Source organism: Dermacentor albipictus, chromosome 1 (genome assembly GCF_038994185.2).
Source record: "Dermacentor albipictus isolate Rhodes 1998 colony chromosome 1, USDA_Dalb.pri_finalv2, whole genome shotgun sequence".
Classification (NCBI taxonomy): domain Eukaryota; kingdom Metazoa; phylum Arthropoda; class Arachnida; order Ixodida; family Ixodidae; genus Dermacentor; species Dermacentor albipictus.
This window is the reverse complement of record NC_091821.1, coordinates 309,810,687-309,834,727: the sequence shown is the minus strand read 5'-3', so window position 1 is coordinate 309,834,727 and position 24,041 is coordinate 309,810,687. Positions and strand designations below refer to the sequence as shown.

The 24,041-nt window shown below is 46.6% G+C and overlaps 1 protein-coding gene and 1 pseudogene across 1 annotated transcript in view; both read left to right on the top strand.

The window, feature by feature from the left end:
- The window catches only part of LOC135907018 (integrin alpha-PS1-like), a 160,148-nt gene that overhangs the window by 48,251 nt on the left and 87,856 nt on the right, over window positions 1-24,041 (top strand). The gene's annotated exons all lie outside the window — the stretch shown is intronic.
- LOC135907073 (U2 spliceosomal RNA) lies at window positions 22,463-22,633 on the top strand (annotated as a pseudogene).

Below are 24,041 nucleotides of genomic sequence, written 5' to 3'. Positions count from 1 at the left end.
TTGAAATATTATGTTTTCTATTTTCCTTCCTAAAACATAGCAGTGTTGTGTTCATTAGTTAGGTCACCGCATTTATGAATATTTTATTCATTGGACATCATAACTAGAAGCTTGCGCATAGCTTTGTGTTATGCAAAAAAAAAAAAACACTTTAGTGCTTTGTAGCGTGGAACCTGGGAGAACAAAATGGCTATTCTTATTGCGTTCTTCTGGAAGGTCCGTTTTCACGACTTTCGCCTGTCCTTAATGGCACATACTCCGAGCGAATTAGGTCCACCTGGGCCACAATGCCACCCGGTGGCCAGTGCCATTCCTATGCAACATTCGTGCGGAACAAAGGGTCTGCTAAGCTGAGTCGCTGCCCGAACGTTAACTATTTCTAAAGATTCATTCAAATAAAAAAATGCGCCAACTAGGAGAAGACGTGCAGCGTGTGGATTAATAGCTACTGTTAATGTATTGCCTACAGCCAAGTGGTATGAATGTGTAGGTGTGCCCGTAAAAAATCCATTTGAATAAATGTCCCGTGTTGTGGCTGCCCCGGTCGCTCTACAGAGAAGCTAGCTTGGCTAGCCGTCAGTATTTAGGATCAACACATGGCGTCGCTCGTTCGGTGCAGTTGCTTTTAATGCGCAGCATTCGTTGGCGAGTACCCCAGCAATTTGGTAGCAAAATCGTGCAAAATCGTGTCTGTAACGCCAAAAAACTTGACGCATTTCCCATATGAATACATAGGTCTTCATAAAAAGGGTTGGGGTGGCCAACTTGAAATTGGAAGTGCCATCAGCATCAATTTGGGCGTGATACAGGGATGGGCCAAGCTGAATTTGGTAGTGATATGGGAGTGGCCCAACCTAAATTTGGGGTGAAATAGTAATGAGTCAAACTGAATTTGAGCCTGATATGGGGGTGGCCCAACCTAAATTTGAGGTGATATATGGGTGGGTAAGTCTAAGTTTGGGGGAATATGGGGGGTGGGCCAGCCTGGATTTGGGGATGATACGGGGGTGGGAGAACCTAAATTTGGTGGGATATGGGTAGTGGGACACCTTAACCATGGGGGTGGCATGGGGCTGGGCGAAGCTGAATCGGGGGTGTAATGGGGATGGGCTAACCTAAATGTGGGATTGATTTGCGGTGGGCCATCCTAAATTTGAGGTGATAGAGGGGTTTGCCAGGCTAAGTTTGGGGCTGATATGGGGGTGGGCCAACCTGGATTCGGGGGTGATATGGGGGTGGGCCAACCTAAATTTGGGGTGACATTGGGACCGGCTAACCTGACCACGGCGGTGATGTGCGGCGGCGCCAAGCTGAATTGGGGCGTGATATATGGGTGGACTAACCTTAATTGGTGTGTGATTTGCAGTGGGCCATCATAAATTTGAGGTGATCGAGGGGTGGGCCAGCGCTAGTTTGGGGTGGATATGGGGGTGGGCCAACCTCGATTTGCAGGTGGTATTGGAGTGGGCCAACCTAAATTTGGTGGTGTTGTGGAGGCAGCACAATTTGTATTCGGGGGTGATATGGGGTTGGTCCTACCTAAATGTGGGGGCAATCTCGAGGTCGGCCAATCTGAATTTGGGGGCGATATGGGGGTGGACAAGCCTAAATTTTGGGGTGCGCCGACTCGAAATTTAGACGTCGATTTACGGAAATTCGTGCGTGCATGCACCAACTTGAAAATTAGAGGTGGCCCAATTGAAATTTGGGATTGCGATTTGAGTTTAAGAGGAAGCTTTAGCTCGGGCCCAACTCCGACGCGGCGTATTCAAATACATGTAAAACGCTAAAACGTTTTTATGAGATAACCCCTGGACCGATTTTGATGAAATTTGTTGCATTTGAAAGGGAAAGTTAAATTCTAGTGACTGTTGTAGCGGAATGTCTATTTAGGGCTTGAATTTTCTTAAAACGATTTTCAAATATTTGACCGTTTGAAAAAAATAGAAGCACGAAGTTTACAAATTCATAGCTCTGCATAAAGAATTCATATCGCGGTTCTGTCAACGGCATCCATTAGATCATTCAAAGCGGACAAATTCAATATGTCATTTTACATCTTACATGAATTGTTACGTTGGTTACGACGGTTTTGCAAAAGTTGTATTTCCCTATGATTAAATTTTTTTTATATTCATGTGTAACATATCAATTTTGTCCGCTTTCGATGTACTACTAGATGCAATTCACAGAATTGTATTATCATATTTAGTGGTTGAGTTACAGAGTTGTAAAGTTCATAGTTTCGTTTTTTGAAAATTTTCGATTTCGGCAATGTTTAACGAAAAATTGACAACCTAACTCAAGAATTCGAAACCAACAGTCACTAGATTTTAAGTTTTTCTTTTAAATGCAACAAACCTCGCCAAATTTGGTGCAGTGGTTGCCGAAAAAAACGAATTCTCCTTATACATGTATTTAGATAGGAGCACTCGAGCTAAAGCTTCCTCGAAGGCTGGGCGAAAAGAAAATCAAGCGTGGCCGAATTTATATTTGAGGGGGGTGGGCCAATTTAAATTTGAGGGTGTGCCAACTTGAAATTCGGGGGTGAGCCTACTTAATGTTTGGGGTGGGCTAATTGAAATTTGGGGGCCTGTTTACGAATAGTTAGACAACACCAGTGGTGTTTCTGCATCTTTTTCATCATCGCAAAGTACGTACATTAATAATTGTTAGCCAATACCCCTCAAAGTGAGCTACCACTCGAGCCTTCCCAGCCCACTGAGCTAATAATGTCACAGGAGTGCTCTCATCGTGACGACTGCGACGTTCAATGTGGAGATCCACAAGAACAAATCGCAGATAGAGCTGACCATTTTCACACCAATGTCATTGTTAACACTACTCGCGCGTGCTAGACGTAACACAAGCCTACAACGATCATAATTCAACTTTCCATTGCACGCTAGTCGACACGCTCTCAGTGCACTATTTCGCCAATCATTGGATAGAGCCTTGCTGGATGTTTTACTGTCGTGTTGCGTCGTTTTTCACGAAGGCCGTCTCCCGAAAAGAGAATACATTTTTGAGATTGACGAGGCAAGCTAGTATATAACTCATACGAAGCAAATGTATAAACGGTTATAGTGATTTTTCAAAAATCAATATAAATAAATAAGATTTCAGATGGTATTGTTTCGACCGGGCATGACAACGAGTTTTTCCCGCCTGTCACAGTGCTTTGACCGAAAACCTAATCATTTTGCTCAAACGTGTTGCCCCAATACTACATGTGCTAAATGTAGAAAAGTGCGGTGCGTGGTCACAGCTTCAAAGCCAGTCTATTTTGTGTACGGTTGTTGATATTGTAGTAATGTGGAGTTTTCTTCTTTATAAGAGCACATAAAGAAGAATATAACAGATGGTAGCTAAGCGCGAAGTAAATTGGAAGATCTGAAACCAGCAATTATTTTTAATTTGTGGGTTGGTCTTCTCCACCGGTAGATCGCTGTCGGATAACTTCAAAGAATTTTGTTTGTGTGCAACTGCAGCAAAAACGAAAATAATACCATTTCATTGCCAGGACCTCTATGCCCTCCACACACACAAGAAGGACACCAGATAATAGGCAATATCAGTTTATAAACTGACATTGTTTTACTAGTTTCAGTGTAGCGTGGTGCCTGCGGACGGAGTATTTTCTTAGTATCAGTCCAGTGTTAGCAGTGAGCAGCAGTTCGGTCTACCATTCCCATGAGGGCATACTAGCCATTGTAGCGCTTTACTGTAGGACAAATTAAGTGCTAAAAACTTGGTGTGCCTTGTCCTTTCCGCAGGTCGTCCATCCATTCTGTTATGGTGACGATCAACGTTGTGTCCGTCAGGCCTCCTCCTCATTTTTAGCTTCACCATCGCGAGAGTGGACAGAGGAAGGAAGCTTTCTCCACAATCAGCCCCAGTGGGATTTCACCACTCGTAACTCGTAAAGATGCCACTCACATTTCACCACTCGTAAGGATGCTAAGCACATCCTTATTTTCACAATGACTAGAGTACGAAGAAAAAGTAGAGCGTTGGTCGCTATCACTACCATGAACCCATGTCAATGCAGATATAAGTACGTGCAGGGGCTGAGTATGCTAACCTCTCCGCTACCACCTGCTTCCACCACCTTAGATTTTCCAGGCATACCTGCTTCTTGTTTTCATCGCAGACGCATGCAGGGTAAACGCGGATAACTAAAAATCTCAGTGCCCTTCCACTCTGTGGAGAAACATGACCTGCAAAGCTGTGTATGTGGGTCCCTTAATGGCGAACTGCACCTCCACCGTATGTCGGCCCCGCATTGCACTGTCTTCGGGATCGGCCCACGTATGGGGAGTGCTTAACGCCTGCTTCATCTCCGCCGCGGGTCTCCCCGGTATGGCGTTACATTCGGGATCAGCCCACATATGAGGAGCGCTGAACGCATGCTTCACCACCACTGCGGGTCGGGCCGGTATTACGCTATCTTCGGGATTTGGCTCTACAAGCGGACGCGATAGTGGGGAAAGTAGCCTTTAAGAGGAAGCTTTAGCTCTGGTGGTCCTATCTAAATAAATGTAAAAGGAGAATTCTTTTTTCTCGAAAGCCACTGCATCTAATTTGACAAGGTTTGTTGCATTTAAAACAAAAACTTAAAATCTAGTGTCTGTTGGTTTCGAATTCTTGAATTAGGTCATCATTTGTTTATTCAAAATTGTCAAAAATTGCACATTTTCAGAAAACGAAACCATCAAGTTTACAACTCTCTTTCGGCAATGAAAACTGATATCAAAATTATGTACATTGGATCTAACAGCACATCTAAAGCAGACAAAATTGATATATTACGCATGAATCTCAAAAAATTTAGTAATATGGAAATACAGCTTTTCCACAACCCTTGTTCACAACGTAACGACTTCACGTAAGATATAACTCGGCATATTGGAATTGTCTAATGGATGCTGTTTACAGAACCGCGATATCAGTTCTTGATGTGGAGTTAATAATTTGTAAACTTCGTGCTTGTGTACTTTTCGCACTTTCGAATTGTTGAATATCTTTTACCAAAATTCAGGCCCTAAATAGAAATTCCGCTTCCAATAGTCACTAGAATTTACTTTTCTCTCCCGAATCCAACAAATTTCATTAAAATCGGTCCAGGGGTTATCTAAGAAAAGCGTTTCGGCGTTTTACATCTATTTGAATAGGCCGAGTCGGAGTAGGGCCCGTGTTAAAGCTTCCTCTTAACGACTTCGCTGTAAAAAAAAGCATAAAAGAAAACAAGAACGCTGCAGCCATCAATATCGCCGGCTCAGATTTCGTCATGATGGCACCGTCCCCATCGGCACGGCTCCGTGAGCAGCTACCAAGCTGTTCACTTTCGTTATCTTCCTTCCCTCGGCGGCAGCGCATTGTCTTGACGCCAGCGACGCGCTAAATCTGCACCATCTTGCGTCATGCATCACTCCTGCGACCAAGCAAGCTTTCTGCGGCACACGTACAATGCCGCATTGCCACCAAAACTTAAAATGCTTGCTTTCGAGAAAACAGCATGAATAAAAATGGAACGCGACTATAAGGCCACGGGGAATATGTTCGCGGGGCAATACTATTGATGACAGCATCCCGAAAGGCTAGATGTGGTCAGGTTGACTTTACAGGTTTGGAAGGAATGACTGACGGTCTAGTTGCTTCATTATCACATAAAGAACAGCGCTTAAGGTTAGCGCAGTTTGTGTGTGGTTCCTCTTTTGTGTCCCGTCGTGAACTGCTGTTCTTTCTGTCGCTTTACAGATGTTCCTTTTCTGCGTCAGTTACGCCTTCCAAGAGTGTTTACTTGGAAAATTTTTGTTCGCATGGCTCTTACAGAAGCATGTTTAGTCGAAAGTTTTTCGATTGGCTGCATAATCTCGTGGACGGGCTCCAAACTGCTCACTTTCTTTAGCCACGTAAGAACCATTACTGAAAATTTAATTAACGTAGCTTTGTTAATTACGCAAACAACTTCTCAACTTACTCCGCATCTAGAGATTACCAATCTGAACACTCGAATGATAAAATGATGTTAACATTGTTTGTATCATTTCAATAGTTTTGTTTCATGCAGTTAAAAGCAGCCGGCATATTGATGGTGTTGTAGACTTCTTATAAAGTAAGTGTGAAAGCTTGGACAGGTTATCTTGACACAAATCAACTTCATGAGCTTAAGCGCATGTGTCAAACCTTGCACGACTGCCTTTACAGCCGATTCTCATATATTATACAAGACGCACCTCAGCGTTACGGTACATCACACAAGGTGTGCGAGAACATTGTGCGCGCTCCCGATTAGGTTCCTGAGTGTTGGTGGCATCAGGCTCGGTTTCCTGGCATCATATGGAATAAAAACTGCTGCCTGGAGGAAAGCATAGGGTACATTTTCAGTACTTTGTAACATATGAATCAGCACGGATGTGTACGTTAGAACGAAAAGTACTGAAATATTAAGATGAGGATTTCGCTGGATGTATTTTAGCTGTGTAATGATAAGATCTAAAGAAAAAATACTGTGATTTCGTGACAATTAATGCTGACATGAAATATGAGCTCCGATACAGTACCCGTGGTGGAACTGGCCCCTGAACTATTGGGATACATTGAACCACGATACGCTGGTTTGATAGTTCGCGCTTGAATTTCCTGTATGTCAGTGCCGCTGTGCAGTGTTGGAGGCCCTTTTTAAACGACAAGCACTATTTTTCAGCTAATATTGAAAGCAACTGTATTCTTTTTTTAGGGGGGAGGCTTTTTTTTAGCGTCTAACCACAGTTCCAGAGTTATCAGTTAGCTCAAGATGCGCCTGCATGTGTTTCTAACATCCAGTATGTTGTCACGGATTCAATAGCGAAAGAGCGTTATCTTATCAGATTGCGAGTGTGAAGCGAATACGGGCCTACATTCGCCGTCACATTTGAGGACCCGAGATTGCGCTGTAATGTACGACCATTTCAGTCTGACGAACTGACGCCTTGATCAGTAGATCGGAATCAGAGCAAGCACTTTGCGCGCAGCCATCGTTGCGCTTTGAGCGTTTTCTTTTCCCGCGAAAGCTCACCTTATAATGACTTATATTCGTGACTCACTCAAGTGTTTTGTTCTTGACATCCCTACAATGTGAGAGTATAGAGGCGCTCCTTCTTCATTGAGTGAATACTTGGAAACGGACACGGCCTTTTCTTGCGTCTGCGTTTACACACTTCCCGCATCAATTTATTTGTTATGCCCTAATTTAGGAGGCTGTAGAACACAGCAACCTTTTATTAACGGGACGTTTTAATAACACAGAAAATATGAATGCTTATTAGTCGGCTTTCACCTCATGGTAAGGAATTTCAATAAAGATATCTTTATGGTAATTAAAAGCCTATCCTCTTGACAACGTTTAATCTGAGTTTCTCTTTGCAAGCTGATACAGACTTGCAGGTGGTTCGTATCGGGGCCCTCAACATATGTCTAACCGTCAAACAAGGAGCTATTCCGAATGTTTAATTTCAGGAAGGCGTGTTACCCTCCTGTCTTTCATTCCCGTTCGCAAACACGCATAAGACGAAAGTGCTGCATGAAGAGTGTCGTTAGTCAAAACCAACGAGCTAGCGTAACTCACCTCGCTTATATCGCTGTCATTTAGGATTATATACGAAATATATATATTTTATATTGACGCATCACGAATCCAAAAAGAGCTGTCCGTGACCAGCCCAGCTAGGTTTCTTTCATTTCGTACTTCGTAGTAGCGGCTAATAGTAGCTCACGAAGCAGAGCACTGAGTGTGGATATTGCAGAGAAAGTGTTCTATATACTGTCTCGTCACCCACCGAAAATTGCCCGCCGTGCTACTGGCCATTCCTAGAAAATTGTATATGTGACGCCCAGTCATTTGCAACACCGCAACTTTGTTTCGCGATTGGAGAGTCCAGGTGAGAGACAGGGTGGTTATGTAGATAAAGACACACTATTTTTTGCAGTAACAGATGAAAGCATGAATGAATGCCTTCATTTATTGAGAAAAAATAAGGCCAAGCATCAGTGGAAGCACGTCTCAGCAGATTGGGAAAGAAGCGGGGCACAAAGAGGAAAAGCTGGAGGCCGGGTGGTAGGCGAAGTCGCAGTTTAGGGGCGAGAGAATATAAGCAAGAGTTGGTGAAACCAGTTGAATTCTAGTGTAGATCTGTGATGTGGCGAGTAAATGATTGGAGTCACCGCCAAGCATCCGTCATTTGCGGTAGTATAAGCACCCGCCGTTCTTGGTAACAAACGTTTACTGAAAACCAATCTTCGCAATTAATTATTCATCAGCCATACCTCGCCACGTATTTCTTAGTGGCAGGGTCAGTGGATTTCAACTACGCTGTCACGACAAGTTACGACTATAACGTGGCGCTTGCGGTTACGGTTGCCATACTCGTGACTCTTACTATTGCGCGAATACTATAAACATGGGTTTACTACACAAGTTAGTGAACAGACATTTTAGAACCGCGTTTCTCACCTTACATACGCGCAACGCAAGCACCATTGCAGCATGTTACGGTGCGCGTCCCTTCAAGACAGAGACAAAAATAAAAGAACGCGTTAGAAGACAGGGTACCGACTTGGGCCTCGTGCCAAACATATCCAAGCCAACAATATTTATTTGATTTCAATACCCTAAATGCCCAATGCGGGCGTTACGTAGGGGGGGGGGATTCATCAAAGAAATTTAACAATATACAACACAGAATATAAATGGCTGAAGACAGGAATAAACAAGTTAATAAGCCAGGTACAAGTTGACAGGGGAAGAAGTGGCTAGGAACAGGTGCTGAAAAAATGCACATGTAGCAAATCCCACAAAACAAAACAAAAATCGCACCTTCAGAAGTTACAAAACATGCCATCTAACATTCCACGGAACGTTACGGCCCACACGCACACACTGCAAAAAAAAAAACGAAAAAAACGCACATCATTGTACAGTGGAATGTTCTAAGTATGGGGGGGGGGGGGTGCCAAAGAGCTGTTTGAAATGATGATGTTCCAGCGATAGCCGCAATGCTAGAAGGAAGCGAATCCCACTCTTCAATAGCCAGGACCAGAGGTGAGTATTTGTGTCATTCTGTCCGAGCGAAAATGGGTTTAGTCTTCTTCATGTGATCTAGACGAGCCGGTGTGTGCGGCACCGGGAGGAAGATGTGAACTTGCGAATGGTGTGTTTGCTGTGGTAGAGAGTATGGAAAAAAGATAAACGGCTGAGTTTTCTGCGCATGACCAGAGGCGGGAGACGGAGCGATATTTTCAGTACCGTTACACTTTGATACCGAGAGTAACGGAAAAGGATGAATCGAGCAGCCTTGTTTTGTATAGATTTCAACATGTTAACAAGATAGATATAATGAGGGTTTCAGATCACGGGTGCGTATTCTATCACAGGCTTGATTAGCGCGTTGTATGCGTGTAGTTTTGTATCCTGGTTGGCTTGGCGTAGTCGGCGTTTAAGAAGACAAAGTTTTTTTAAGTCTTTGGTAGTAATCAGTTCAATATGAGTGCTCCAGGATAAATAAGAGCTAAAATTTACACCGAGGTATTTTACCGTCGCTGAAGTTTCAATGATAGTATTATTAACTGTGTGGGCATTAGGAATCGTCTTAGCAGCGGAAGTAAACTGAGATGTATAGTTGTGTCTGCGTTAATTACCATCTGCCCTACCGCACCAATGAGTTAGCTCATCAAGATCAGTCTGGAGAGCAGTGATGTTACAATCATGCCGTCATTTCTATGCAAAGAGGTTATGTATTTAAACTTCTCGAGTGACAGTCCAATCGGCCACCTACGGGAGCGCTTGAAGCCGCCGGCGGCCATATTGTTAGAGGAAAAGGAGCACGGCTACAGTACGTGGCTGCAAGCACGCGCGACGCAACTGTGCTTGCAGTTCTGCGATGAAAAATCAAATGAGACCCTTTTAGGAAGTATATCAGTCCGGCATTGTGTGTCGCTGTTGTAAAAAAAGAAAGAATGTCATGATGGTGGGTGCCTTGTGTTCTGTGTACAATGTGTTGCGAGAACTGAAAAACAGTCGTTTCCTGTTTTCTTCATTCAGTAACCTGCCGCGTGCATCGGCACTGTGATGCCCTTTCGTCGATACGTGGTGCCGGGCCGTATTGACAAAACATGACCTTGAAATACAGTATCCTTATGCCATTTCTTAAACAAATCACTATTTGTGTTAATGAGCATTTTTGCTTTAAACCTTGAAAACAAGAAAAATATTCAACGATAGGTCTCATTTTTGTCTGGCGTTTCAGTTCTAGCTGAAAAGAGTTGGTGAAAGCAATTTACATTAAAGCTAAGGCGACCCACAATCTGCACGAAGCCGCAAGCCTACATGCGATCCAATGAAGGTAACCTGCCAAAGTTAGTCATGCGTCACTGGCGGCTCAAGCAATCTTTACTTCTTTTTTTCGTTTCTGCATCCGTTCTTCCTGCGTCTGCGGCAAAAACGAGAAGTGGGAAGGCAGATAAACGGAAATTGGTGGAGGCAGGTGGTAGCGTAATGGTTAGAGTGCCCATCTCCCAAATGCAAGATGCTGCATTTGGGAGATGGGCTCGAATCCCGGTGGGTTTGTTTGGGAAGACAGCTTTCTGTGCACTCTGGTGACTGCGACGCTCAGAATTAGGCGGCAGCCTGACGACAACGGTCGCCGTCAACGCAACAGAATAAGCGGCGTGCAAGGTCCCACTTAAAGCGAAGTACATTCAGAGGAGATACGCTATACTCTTGTCGGCAAAAAAAAAGTGATGAGTAACGAGCGGTGTTGTTGAGCGAAGCTGTAGACCGATAATGTCACCATAGACATGACCACGCTCCAATCCCGGTGCTCAGCGGAAATATACGTCGACAGCATGTCAACTAGCGTGTTATAGATACTTCATTAAGGTCGTTGCGTGTTTGTGTTGTGTCTAGCAGGAGCGAGTAGTCTAAGAGATGACACTGGAGGGAAGGCGGTGAGCGAAGTCCGCGAAAAGTAATTGAGGATAGCCGTATTGAACGTCGACGCCGTGTTGAAGAAAGCCTGCGACTTCAGTTGCTCAGCCGACAGAAAGGCTTGAGTGGTAGCATACCGCTGGGCGTATTTGGTAACCACAGCGATAGACACACACTTTGCGGAAGTAAACAGAGGAAAAGGACGTAGTGAGTTGGCCGCCCTTTTCAAGCTCTGCTTGAAAAATGCATGTGGCGAAGTATGACGCACCAAATAGTATATGCCAACCCAAATGAATCAGCGCGGTCATACTTGCGCGACATGCCATGGTGGCCTGCCACCAGGACATCATGAAGTTGCAGCGATTACAGTTTTCATTGGGTACTTGAGAATAAAAACGAGCACATCAGAGAGGTCCGAGGGATGTTTCTACGGTATAAGAACACACCGCTCTCGCCCCTTCCCCCCCCCCCCAACTAACTAAATCACGAATATAAGCTTACGAATAGGGGCATCATAAGATCGAGCACTAGGGCGCTTGTTGATCTTGTTCAGGATGACGTCAGCGTTTCATTCAGCGTTTATTTCTGAGAAAATGAGTTGGAGTTACGTTTATTTGCATCACAATGGTGGGCGTAATCAGGCAAACATTGGCAGCACTTCATTAGAGGGTGCCCGACTACTCTGTGGAGATTACGTTTAACAATGACAACAAACACAGAAAGCTTTGCTTACATCGATTCGCACATACGTCGGATCCGCATAATTTTGTGACTATCAATTTAGGTCCCTCAGAATGGCGCTCATTAGCGCAACATTTCCATCCACAGTGAGCATAAGCGGCTGTCGTATCCACAGTAGAATTGATTTAAATGGCTTTCATCCCATGGACATATCGTCACCAACTTCCGTGGGAATGGAGTCGTCAAAATGGAATACAGGTGACAGGGAAATCAGGAGGTTGAGGAACGGCACGAAGGTGGAAGCTTGCGCATGACCTCAGGGATATAAAATGACTTTTTGAGCAGCTTGGCCAGGGGGCCATGCAATGGTTTCCACGTCTATTAAAAATCCTCCAAAATATTAAGAGGCCGACGAAAATGCGGGCATTTTGGGAAAGGTGAAACCGCTGGAAATTTCACGACAGCCTTAGCCTAAATATTGTCACGTGGTCGTGACGTTGAATAACACAGTAGCAGTACTGTGAACGACAAAACTAACTTTTATTGGGCGAACCTGTGCCCACAAAACAGGCTACACTTATAGCACAACGATAGCGGCGAACACGCTCGGCGATCGTCGAAAATATGATCAGCGGGTCAAGCGCGTCGGCTTCTTTAGAGCAGTCATCGAATGTTCCAGACTAATCGTTCGGACCCGCGTGCCTTCCACAAAGTTCTGCACCATTCGCGTCAGGTGATGAAATCAGATAACATAACGTTCGGCGACAACAGACAGCGGATAGAAGCATCGATAACGTTCCAGAAACTTCGGATACATACAGGCGCGTCCCACGCTGTGCGATTACGTTTTTTAGGCTGCGAAACGTGGTTGCCCGATAAAGATAAGTATACGTGTCAATATAAAAGATGACTTAACATAAGAAACCATAACGTTGACAGGGTGGCCAAATTCTGGCACAAATAAATCGGCTGTTGAAGCAGTTAAGCTGAAACGCAAAAGTGCGAAATAAGGCGAGAATGTCGGCAAGTGTTAAGAAAAGGTCAAGGAGGTCCTGCGGCCGACGCCATCGCTCGGCAGCTGTCAAACGACTGCACGTATTAGCGAGATGCCTGGTCGTCAGTAATTACAGTATGATTCGGGTCTGAAATATTGGACGCGGACTCCATCACATTGAATACAGTGCATTCTACGGTGTCATTCTTGGACAGATGGTACCCATTCTCCAGCAATGAGGATGGGAACAAATTGTCTCACGGGCCGGCCGTCACCTTCCTCCTACTGCCAACATTCCTTTCCCTCCGTAGTTGCTTAGCTTTTATTCGGTTCGGCTGCTAATCACGAGGTCTCGGGATCGAATCCCATCCACGGCAGCCGTATTTCAATGGGTGTGAAATGCGAAAACCCGCGTACTTAGGGTTAGGCGCAGGTTAAAAATCCCAAGTGGTCTAAATTATTCCCGAATCCTCCACTACGGCGTGCCTCATAATAAAATCGTGGTTTTGGCAAGTAAAACCTCATAATACGTTATGTAACATTCGTTGAGGATGTCCTGGGCAGTCGCACAACTCTTGAATTTGAATACAATTAAGTGTCAGGAGTTGCGCGTGAGGTCCTTGAATATGTCATCATCATCATCAGCAGCAGCAGCATCATCAGCATCATCATCAGCCTGGTTACGCCCACTGCAGGGCAAAGACCTCTCCCATACTTCTCCAACAACCCCGGTCACCTACTAATTGTGGCCATGTCATCCCTGCAAACTTCTTAATCTCACCCGCCCACCTAACTTTCTGCCTCCCCCTGCTACACTTCCCTTCCCTTGGAATCCAGTCTGTGTATAATAGCTGTGTCTTACCAGTACTCACCTACGGGGCAGAAACTTGGAGGCTTACGAAAAGGATTCTACTTAAATTATGGACGAGGCAACGAGCTATTGAAAGAAGAATGATGGGTGTAACGTTAAGGGATAAGAAAAGAGCAGATTGGGTGAGGGAACAAACGCGAGTTAATGACATCTTAGTTGAAATCAAGAAAAAGAAATTGGCATGGGCAGGACATTGTCAGGATTGGGGGCTCAATCCCATCGTCCATGGTCCTTTGCCAAGATTGGAGTACGGCATGAATTCGAAGGTAGCTGGCCCATGCCGTCGTCCAACTTATTTACGCTGAGATCGTTGATGAAGTGAAGAACTGCTTCTCATCGAGAACGAGGAAAAGGGTTTATTTACAGAAATCAAATCAGTCTAACATGACTGCTTGAGAAAAGTGTCCTCAGCATTCGCACAACCACAGTTTTTATACACTCGATCCGCCGGTCCTACGACGCGGCGACTGTTCGTTTACTCATCACCAACGCGCCGCTGCTCTGCAGACCAGTTTACGTACACAAAGGCAACCGCGCTCTGATGCCCGACGACGGCGTTGGCGGGTGCCGTTCCGGGAACTATCGTTGCCGATCGAAGGTCGCTCGTTGTTCCGTGCCACTCCGAACCGTGAGAAGCACAAAAATACGTCGTTCCCGCGGCATCTTGTCCATGCGTGTCAAATCAGCTCCGCGTTGGGGAACTCCGGAATCATTGTTCACGCACCGAACTAGTTCCGTCACAATGTCGAAGGGGCTGGAGGAAGGCGGCGGATTCCAGCGCAAAGGTCGCTTCTTTGAACGCCTCCCAGCTGCAGCGACGGAGAGGGAGAGGTGCGCGTCGTGTCGCCCTGTCGTAACTGTGTGGCAATCATGTTTCGCAACTCGCCATTCTTGACAGCGCCTCCATGGCCCCGAAAGTCTCGACTGTCTAGCGCTGACAACCGCTATAGCAGGAAGAGAACGGCTGCTGGCCAGGGGGGGGATTGATGTCTAGGCTCGCAGCGACCACTTGTGCATTGATGTCACCGCCCCAAAACATCCAACAAGGACAGGCAACTGCAAAATGAACCCCACAACACGGCTCTGCGCCGAGATGACGTGCATTGGCTCTCACTTTAGACTCGCTAGGCTTCAAAAAAACAACAACAACATAAGTGCAGAAACAAAAAAAAAATGCTACATTTCACTATGCCAATTTCTGAAGCAAATTCCTGCTGACCAATTCAGCAATCATGGAGGGAATTCTGCTAAATGAGAGGGGATTTTCTTCGCCTAAAGAAAAGCTAACACTAGTAACCCTCAAATTTAGGCGGGACCCTCAAACGCAGAATTCAAATTAGCCTGCTCAAACCATCCGCATTGCTATGCAACTTTCCCTTCTTATATCTAACAGAGAAGTTGTACTCTTGGAGAGTGAGGCTCCATCGGAGCAAGCGGCCGTTTTTGTGTGACATTTCATTGAGCCACGTCAGAGGACAGTGGTCGGTCTCGAAGATGAACTTCGCTCCGTACAAGTAACACGACAACTTCTGGGCGGCCCAAACCAAACAAGCGCATTCCTTCTCTGAAGCGCTGTAGGCTTCCTCTCTTACATTTAGTTTACGGCTGGCGTAGAGGATAGGATGCTCCTCGTTATCGTCGCCGACCTGACTAAGTACCACGCCCATACCTCTGTCGCTTGCGTCGCATTGAACTATGAATTCCTTTGTGTAGTCTGGCGCGCGAAGCACAGGGCGAGAAACCAATAGCGTTTTCAAACTTTGAAAAGCGTTCTCTTTGTCCTTATCCCAGTGCACGTTACTCGGTGCTCCCTTTCGGAGGGCGTCTGTTGATGGACTTGCCAATTGCGAGTAATTCGGAATGTACCGTTGATAGTACCCCACAAGTCCCAAAAATGAACGAAGGTCCGTTTTCGTGCGCGGCTGAGAAAAATCTCCAATCGTCGCTATTTTCAGCTCAGCCGGCCGTCTCATGTCCTGACCGACAACATGGCCCAGATAAGTAACCTGCGAACAACCAAACCTACACTTTTCCGCTTTCACCGTTAAGTCGACTTTAAACGTACGAAGCCTCGCATTCTTGTCGTAATAGAATTTGGCGTTCCTTTGAGCTATTTCCATGTTCTTTCCGACTAGTTCTCGGGTTGCGCTTAGCCGTTCCAGTAAATTTAGCACGTATTCAACCACTGTTGGACTCTCCCCTCTTTCCTCCCACATCTCTCTTAACATTCTCAGTGGAGAACGGAGTGTCCTCCCATACACTAGTTCTGCTGGTGAGAACCCTGTCGCCTCATGTGGAACCGTTCGCAAAGCAAACACAGTTGCCGGCAGACAGTTCTCCCAGTCCTCCTTGTGCTCGTAACAGAGCGCACGCAAAACTCGCTTAAGCACCGAATGCCACCTCTCTACACTGTTTGACTGAGGGTGATAGACAGAACTGTGTATTAACTTTACCCCGCACTTTTGCAAGAATGTGGAAGTCAGTGCGCTCGTGAATACTGAACCTTGATCTGCCTGAATTTCGGCTGGAAACCCAACTCGTGCAAACACTGTCAAAAGCGCGTCTACTACTTCGGTGAAGCTGAGCTCTTTCAAAGGGATTGTTTCTGGAAACTTGGTAGCCGGACACAGCATGGTAAACAAGTACCTGTAGCCTGATTTTGTTTTTGGAAGAGGCCCTACCGTGTCTATTACCAGTCGTCTGAAAGGCTCTGTTATTAAGGGCACTACCTTCAGTGGAGCTTTCCATGTCTCTCCTGGTTTACCAGAACGCTGGCAGGCGTCGCATAATCTTACAAAGTTTTCTACATCCTTGAAACAGCCAGGCCAGTAGTATTCCATAAGCAATCTTTCCTTTGATTTGTTTATGCCTAGGTGGCCGGACCACCCATTTTCATGACAAAGACTCAAAAGGTCCTCCCTATACTTAGTAGGTATGACTAACTGATCTAAAATCTTACCCTTTCGATCTCTGTAATGCCGATACAACAATCCTCCTCTCTCATGTATCGTTACGTTGCGCCTAGCAATGCCTTCTTTAGCTGTGTCACGTAATTTAGCTAAGCTCTCATCATTCTTTTGCTCAGCTGCCAGTGACTCTCTATCCACGCGCAAGAGTTGATCAAAGTTCTTTGAGGCCGGTGATAATAACGACCCTGTCTCGCTTGTGAGCGCGTCTGCTTGCTCTTCCTGCAGGCTAGAACTCTGACACTCTAGTGCTACGCTCTCATTGAGCTGGTCAACTGGCAGGCTCTCCTCAACTGTTCTTTTGTTCCTCGGGCCTAGCTCGGATTCGGGTATTGAAGTTATCCCCTTTTCTGCTTCCGCTGGAGGAGCTTGAGCATTTTCAGCCGAAAGCGCCGCGATCTTACGAGCTTGGCCTCGGGTCAATGCCTGTACTATGCCCTCTCCCAGTTTGAGCCCTCTGTCACGCAGTAACTGATTCGAGCGATTCGAAAAGATGTAGCGATACTGCAGTGACAAAAATTTGGAAACTGCAGCCTCAGTCTCTAGCTCCCCGAATGGTCCACTGATTTTGACTTTGGCCATGGGCAGACACACGCTGTGTTCTTCTACAACCTGTTTTATCCACGCTACTTCTCCGGTGAAGTCATCTACCATCACGTAAGACGGATGGACAATGTCCAGCGTGGCGGCACTGTCTCTTAGCACACGGCATGGTTTTCCATTAACTTGCAGGTCGTGGAGATATGGACTTAAAAGTTCCATATTCTCATCCTTTTCCTCCACGTAGGAAAAAACTACGCTAGACTTCTCGCAGTTTACAGCTATATGTCCCAGTTTGTGGCATTTGTAACAGCGAATTGGTCTAACAGATTCGAATTTTCTTTTCTGTTCTTTTTGTGCGGTTTCTCCGTTAAGTTTCTCCTCGCTCTTTTCTGCGGGCTTTTCCGCCATGTCTACAGGCTTTGATCGTCTAGTTTGCGCACCCTTTTTGAACGGAAATGGTTTCCGCGGTCCATTTGGACCGTCCCAGTTTCCCTCCTCGGCGTTCAACTTTCTACGGGTTGCGTACTCTTCGGCTAATTCAGCCGCCCTTTCCACAGTGTTTACATTACCTCTGTCTTGCACCCACAGTTTCACAGCTTGGGGGATGGTTTTGTAAAACTGCTCTAGACACATGCATTCAATGATCATGTCTCTGCTGTCGTACGCTTCCGCGCTTTTAAGCCACTCGACTAGGTTGGCCTTTAAGCTATATGCAAACTCCGGATAGCCCTCGCTATCTTTCTTGCCTGTGCTCCTAAACCTTTGCCGAAAAGCTTCGGCTGAAAGGCGGTATTTCTTCAGGAGACTAGCCTTAACTTTTGCATAATCATATGCATCCTGCACACTCAGTCTGGCGATTACTTCCGCCGCCTCACACGGCAACATAGACAGCAACCATGCGGCCATGTACTCGGGCCGAAGTTCATCTTCTCGCAAGTCCTTTCAAAATCGCTTAGGAACAAGCCTATGTCGGTCCCGACCTCAAATGGCTTTAATAGCCTGTCCATGCGGTACGATTCTGCCTCACTTGATCGACCCAGAGCGCCTTCACTTCCTTGAGGCAACTCCAAACGTTTGCTTTCAAGTTCAAGTTGCATTTTCCTTAACTGAAACTCGCGATCTTTATCGCGTTCCTCTCTCTCTCGCTTTTCTCTTTCTCTTTCCCGTTCTTCTCTTTATCTTTCCCGTTTCTCTCTCTTTTTGAGAAGTTCCATTCCAATTTCAATATCTTCCTCACTGGCCTGATTGGAAATTAGCTCCAATAATTCCGATTTGAGCATTTCCTTGCGTACATCTAGGCCCAGTTCCTCACCAACAATCAACAACTCGTCTCTCAGCAGTGTCCTTAACTCCATGACTGCTGCTTTACTGCCTTGATTCTGCTCTCTAAATCTAGCTAGGAAAACACAACCTAGCTAACACACAATAATCTAGCTTCCCTACTGTTCTAAACAGAACAACCCCAAAATGAAGCCTAGAGAGTCAAAGCAAAAACCAAGCACTCACCGCAGATACAGCACCATGTCGCAAAGTCCATCTCACCGCTGTCAGCCAGTTGTCAGGATTGGGGGCTCAACCCCATCGTCCGTGGTCCTTTGCCAAGATTGGAGTACGGCATGAATTCGAAGGTAGCTGGCCCATGCCGTCGTCCAACTTATTTACGCTGAGATCGTTGATGAAGTGAAGAACTGCTTCTCATCGAGAACGAGGAAAAGGGTTTATTTACAGAAATTAAATCAGTCTAACATGACTGCTTGAGAAAAGTGTCCTCAGCATTCGCACAACCACAGTTTTTATACACTCGATCCGCCGGTCCTACGACGCGGCGACTGTTCGTTTACTCATCACCAACGCGCCGCTGCTCTGCAGACCAGTTTACGTACACAAAGGCAACCGCGCTCTGATGCCCGACGACGGCGTTGGCGGGTGCCGTTCCGGGAACTATCGTTGCCGATCGAAGGTCGCTCGTTGTTCCGTGCCACTCCGAACCGTGAGAAGCACAAAAATACGTCGTTCCCGCGGCAGCTTGTCCATGCGTGTCAAATCAGCTCCGCGTTGGGGAACTCCGGAATCATTGTTCACGCACCGAACTAGTTCCGTCACAATGTCGAAAGGGCTGGAGGAAGGCGGCGGATTCCAGCGCAAAGGTCGCTTCTTTGAACGCCTCCCAGCTGCAGCGACGGAGAGGGAGAGGTGCGCGTCGTGTCGCCCTGTCGTAACTGTGTGGCAATCTTGTTTCGCAACTCGCCATTCTTGACAACATGTAATGAGGAGGGAAGATAACCGATGGTCATTAAGGGTTGAATATGTGGATAGCCTTTATGGCGTTCGATAGCTGCTAGTCTACATTGCGGCTATATAATAAAGGTGGAACGGCAACATGGTAGAAAATGTGGAGAACATACAAATCCCGCATATATTATTCCACAATAATTTTAAATAGCGTTCTTGCTTCACACACGTGGATAGCCGCCATAGGAGACTACTTTGGAAACTAACTGCAAGTACTGTATATGTCGTACCCAAGGGTGTACCTGGCCTGGTGGCCAGTAAATGTGACGTAATATTGCGAGCAGCTTCGGCCATAGCATGCTAACGTATGACGACACAGACTGAAGTTACTACGCAAGAGTGGACAATAGAGAGACGCTACAAGGACAAGCGCCCAGTTGGAAGTTTGCGCTTATCCTTGTCGCCTCTTTAGTGTCCCGTGTCCACTCTTGCGCTAGTCACTTTAGCATGGAATACCAACTAGCCCCCTCTCACACCCTGCGACGACACAGGGACAGTTTGCTGAACTCTTGTTTCGTGACTTTTGTGTCAAGGTGAAAAACCGACATATCCATGTATATGTCCTGATACTTAAGCACATCTAGATTTGCAGCTGCGTCGATAGCCCATGAGTGCGCATTGCAAAGTCGCTAGTGAAATAATTGTGTGCACCTTAACGAATTCGATAAGGGAAAATCAAAATCCATCCACGACGGCGTCTCTAGTAGGCGCGGTGCGATGTTCGGACGTTAAAAATGTATGCCGATTGAAGAAAGGCTGCCCCGAAGTGCTTCTGACGGTTAGGCTATCTTCTTTACTCCGTAGAATGAAAAAAAAAGAAAAAGAAAAGGAAAAGAGAAAAAAAAAGAACCGAATCAAAAGCCCAGAATCAACAATTGCTCGTCGCGAGTAAACGCTAGATGACGAGCAATTTCCAGGCGACGAGCGAATACGCTTGATCAAGAACACTGATAACGCCGGCGGGACAAGCATTGTGGCGAAGTTCAATGCACAGGGATAGCTTTTACTTTTTTTATTTTTGTTTGGTTGACGTCATCACGCGTCACCGCGGGAAGTTTGAAAAGTTTAAGGTGAGTACGCCACGTGGTGGCATTCACGCGAACTAAACCCTCGTGTCCAGAAAAGCTGGATACGACGCGCACATTGCTGACGAAAGTTTGTGCGGCTCGTGTCATTTTTATTGGTCTCCTGCACTTACCGGACTTCTCGCTGAGCCGTCTCACCTGTTTTTGATAGATCGCATACTCAGCGTTGTGAATTAAGCCGGTGTCTACTACAGTTCGTCAATGGCGGCCGACAATACTGATAAATTAACCTAAGAGAACAAGTTCGCTCAATCTACATTGCGGGAGTGCTTTTTTTTTGCCAGTTTTTTTTTTTTCTTCTTCTTCATGGAGTCTGCATCGCTGCACTGAAACTTTGGCAAGACCGAGCTGTCCTACTTTGTGCCGAGCTGGGTACAGGCACATTAAAGGACACTAAATAGAAACGTAAATTCTGCTGCATCAGTACATTACACTCCTTTCCTTTTTCCTTTTCTGCCAATGTCCCCGCGATACCCCAGTGTAGGGTAGCAAACCAGGCGCAACCGAGTTAAATTCCCTGCCGTTCCTTTAATTATCTCTCTAGTGCTGGGGAGAGGCCACGTACTCCTGCCGTGAGAAGAGGCTATAGAAGAAAATACGCGATAGGAGTGGTGCCGACGCCGTCTTGACGTTCTCGCACCAAGGCGTTGATACGGGCTATATAGTTGGTCTACCATGCTGGGTACGTGAAGAGAGCTAAATAGGAAGAAGCTGACACGGCGCCGTGTGTTGTCGCTTCTATATATGTCTGTGCGTGCCCTTTTAGCGCTGTTGATCTCATCTGGCATTGACATCGGTAATTTGTCGGCGTCTGCTGGGGTGGGGCCGAGTTCACCGGCACAAGGTGGACTATACACTGTACTCTAAAGGAGCCGGAGACTGAACCTGGCAATTTTCGAAATACTTTTACTAAACCTTGACTTGTTTTCGAGCTTCTTTGTAAGTCTCCAAGTTTCTGCCCCATATGTTAGCACCGGTAGAATGCTTTGGTTGTGCGCCTTTCTTTTCAATGGCAATGGCACGCTCCCAGTTAGGATCCGGAGATGCCTACCGTATGCACTCCAACCCATTTTTATTCTTCTGTAAGTTTCCTTCTCATGATCAGGGTCCCCTGTGAGTAACCGACCTGGATAAACGTACTCGACTCTAGAGGCTGAATGGCGATTCTGAACTCTTGTTTCTTTGCCAGGCTGTTTAACGTTGTATTTGTCTTCTTCATATTAATCTTAACCCCCAGTCTTGCACTTTCTCTGTTAAGGTCCTCAATCATTTGTTGTAACCCGTCTAAAGTGTTGCTGAACAGGACAATGTCATCTACAAACCGAAGGTTGCTGAGATATTCGCCGTTGATCCTCACTCCTAAGCCTTCCCAGTTTAATAGCTTGAATACTCCTACCAATCACATCAGCCCAAATACAAACAAACAAACAAACAAACAAACAAACAAACAAACAAACAAACAAACATTTAGTTTTATGCCACTCTGTGAAGGTGGGCGACCAGCGAAGCTGTGCATGTTGGTTCCTTAATGGCGAACTGTTCATTGCCGTGCGTCAAACGCCGCATGCACATAAATGAAGGCGAGGGGCGACCAGTCGCTCCTCCACGATGCTGAGCCTCAGAAAATGATGAGGCACCGAGGGGTATACATAGCAATGTATTATTGCAAAACGCAGCACGGCACCTTTTATTAACGAATCCTGGCAAGTAGAACAGACACGCACCTCACCGCACTTCGAGGGCACACACTGCTTCAGCGTAGCCAAGGCGATCGTGCCTTGGTCGACGTCCCGCAGTGCAATGGTTGTGAGGCCACTCGAAAACCACAAGCGGTCACACACAATACAGGCCACACAAAATTGGTTCCCCACAAACTCCCTCTGAGACCTGGCTGTTGCTCCGGTGAAACGTTCCAAGTTTGCGGGATCGGCGCCACATGGGCGGTTCGCATTTCTTTCCGCCTCGTGGTCCTGGCAGGCAGCACGCTGCCACGGGAGAGCGGAAGGAAAGGAGATACGCGAGCGCTTGGAACGCCGACAAAGAGGGGGCGGTGCGAACCTAGACATGGCCGACGCGGGCCAAAGCGCAGTGTCTGTTCTTATCAGCTTAATATCTGATACGGGTTGTATTTGGACCTAAGGCGTTAAACTTATTTTTACAAGTTGCGAAGTGCTTCTTCACCTCCGCCATAGGTCGGCCCGGTATTGCGCTATCTTCGCGATCGGCCCCCGTATGGGGAGAAATTCCCGATATACATGGCTCGATATAAACGCGCGTATTTTGTTTTTCCAGAACCTAGCCATATACAGTTTGGCTGTGTATAAACAAGAAGAAAAAAACTCCGGTTTTTGACGTCACAATTACGTGCGGGCGCTGGGATTTCGGCGCGACATTCAACAAATGGAACTTCGACTTTCATTTTTTTCTTCTGCTAACTAGCCTTTTGACGCGAAATTGACGAAAATAGGGCTTTTAGAGAATACTTTATCAGTCTAAGCTAGTTTAGCCTGTCTCTCTTTAGTGTTCCTCGTCACAACTCGAGCTCGAAGTGGCACTCGTTCCGTGCGAGTGAGTCAGCCGGCCGCATCAATGTCCCCCCACCCCCCTCACTCCACTGTCTGTGCCCGCATAGCCAGCGCTCTTCGCAGAACGAGAGCAACAAAGCCCAACGTAACGGGAATGAATGGCGAGGCGTTTACGGGGCGTCCAACCGCAGCGGCGATTCGCACTTCGCCACACACGGCGGGCTGCTGTGTGTCGAGTCAGTCAGCGCAAATAGAGGAACCGGGGGCGGGGATGAAGAACGCGAGGTGGGTTCAGTTCTAGGGTGTCGGAGGGCGCAAACACGAGCGCCGCCCACTTTCCGCCACGGGCGCGCGGTTCTCTGAAACGTCCCGGCGGCAACAGGGGCCGCGGGGTCCCGCATGGTTCGCGCAGTCAGGCAATGCCCCGCGGGGCTGTCATCCAACGGAATGGATCGGATCCTATCAAGCGGCCCTCTCCCCGACCACCGCCTCCGTTTACTTTCCCTGGCCTTTCGCGTAGGCGAAAGGAACTCTGCTGGAACTCCCGGGACTGCGTTATGCAGCTGGGATGAATCGAGGTTTGTTATCGGGCCAATATCGGAGCGCAGTGGGTAACTCTACGTGGCCAGCTTGCTCTTAGGAGACGTCTTCATGAGTTCGCAGTAAGGTGGAATAGCGCAATAACCGGAGTCAAAAGTGGGAGGGAGCTAGGTTTCTTCTTTATTATTTACTTGGTTTGTACTGGACTTTTGTCCGGATCTATTGGCCTTTCTCGATTAAACACGTGTTTCAATTTATCCATCCTGCTTTTTTATTTGCCTACTTGCAGAATGATAAAGCCATTTAAAATTGTAAAGCTAAGTCAATGGGGCCGGAAGAGGTGGGAGTGGTACCTGCCCACGCTCTCAGGCTCCATGGCTCAGGGCCTGGCAAGTCACTAGCCTTCTCGTCTCCCCCACCGACCATGGGTTCGCGACAGCCCTGGCATAATGCGCCTGTTGATTCTTAGCCTTGTCAGCCTTCTGCGGTCAATAGACGCCCGGTGCAGCAATGTATTAGCAAGAATTATGTAGCCGTTATGTCGTCACAAAGGGTTGCGCATCAGAACCAAATGGTGT